Source organism: Chelonoidis abingdonii, chromosome 23 (assembly GCF_003597395.2).
Source record: "Chelonoidis abingdonii isolate Lonesome George chromosome 23, CheloAbing_2.0, whole genome shotgun sequence".
Taxonomy (NCBI): domain Eukaryota; kingdom Metazoa; phylum Chordata; order Testudines; family Testudinidae; genus Chelonoidis; species Chelonoidis abingdonii.
Window position 1 is genome coordinate 14,474,883 of NC_133791.1, and position 1,653 is coordinate 14,476,535.

Here is a 1,653-nt window from a genome sequence, read left to right on the forward strand (position 1 = left end):
TGGATTTGTGTCTCCAGAGGTAACATGCTTGTTAACAGCAAAAATGTTTTTAAATAAATAATATATAGAGGTGAGAAATAACAGACCTCAACTCTATTGTCCCTCTGCAAATTTGTGTACACAGAGTCAGTCCCTTACCTCTCTCTAAAAGTGCAAAGTTTCAGAAAGTTCAATGAATAGAAGAGTGTTGGGGGCAGAATAGATCTGGGCAAGGAAAATAAGTCTGCAGATAAATGTGAGAAGCAAGGGACATATACTTGTTTTGTTAAAATATTATATGTTTGCTGTTAAAGAAAAAAATCTAGAATATTTAACGTTATTGTTTTAGTTAAATAAAACAATGTAAATGTCTGTCTAGTGATGTTCTCTTCCTAATACAGCATGGCAAGAAAATCCTCCAAATATTAATGATTAACCTGTTGAACTGGAGATAGTTCACCTCCCAATGACTTCATAAATATCTGCTTCAATTAACTTTGGTAAATGAAATAACCAAACAATCATTCATTTCCTGATATAGCTGTAAAACAAATCTGAAAAGTTTTCAAAATAAATCACTGTTTTAAAATGTATAGTGTGTACCTTCTAAAAATGAAACCTACATCTATTGCTGAGTTGTGAAAAATATGTGTTAAGATTATAAAATCAACAAGAATGCACTTTTATGTAGAAAACTGTGATTAAATTGAGTCTTCCTGACTAGTGATTTAAATCAAATCCACCCTGCTCTGCATGCTGTGTGTGTTACTGTGCGTACAGGTTGTGTACTGTGTTACTCTGGCTGGGTAAGAGTTGTGTATGCTACACGTAGCTGTGTGTGTTGCTCTGGTTTTGGATTGTGTACTGGGCATGGTGTGTGTTGGCCTGGGTATTGAATGTGTACTCTGCATGCTCTGTGTTGCCCTTTTTGTGGATTGCAGACTCTGTCTGGTGTGTGTTGCCCTGCGTATGGACTGTGTATGCTTGATGCTGCCATGTGTTACTCTGCATATTCTGTGTTGCCTTGGGAAGAGTATGGATCTCTGCATGATGTGTGGTGTCCTGGGTATAGATTGTGTACTCTGTATGCTATTGTTGCACCTGATATCACTGCTATATACTCTCTTGTTGTGTTACACTGAGGGAGATACTGAATGTGTACTCTGTTACGTGCTACTCAATGTTGTGTGTTACCTGAAGTATGACTGCATATGTAGCTTAAATGCTGTACAGTATTATTCTGTTTTACCTCTAAACTCCTAGAAACTAATACCACATCGTTTTGTGTGGCTCTGTTCTGTAATAAAACAACACTTGGATGGAGCAGTAGAATTAGTGACTACATTTATTCTGTTTGGACATTTACAATAACATGTAAATAACCAACAGTGCTGCAGGATTAGAAAAATTAACTCATTTTTGTTCAATTCAGATCATTTCCTTGTGCCTAATGTAGCACAGTGTGATGGGGCAAGGCCAGATGGCTACAGTAAAGTACTGAGAAACAGGTATGTTAGCCCCAGGCTAAACAAATCCCTAGTACCCTGGTAACCAAATGGCACTTGCTCCAGGTTAATTAAGGCACCTGGAGCCAATTAAGATCTTTCTAGAAGGCAGTAGAGATAGCTACTTTAATTAGAACACCTGCAGCCAATCAAGGCAGGCTAATCAGGG

General features: G+C 37.6%; 1 protein-coding gene across 1 annotated transcript in view; it reads right to left on the bottom strand.

The window, feature by feature from the left end:
* Positions 1-1,306: 1,306 nt before the first annotated feature.
* CDA (cytidine deaminase) overlaps positions 1,307-1,653 on the bottom strand; it is a 16,988-nt gene continuing 16,641 nt past the window's right edge. The window contains exon 4 of the mRNA XM_075060221.1: positions 1,307-1,653. This exon is cut by the window's right edge and continues 1,957 nt beyond it. The gene's annotated coding sequence lies outside the window, so the exon portion shown is untranslated.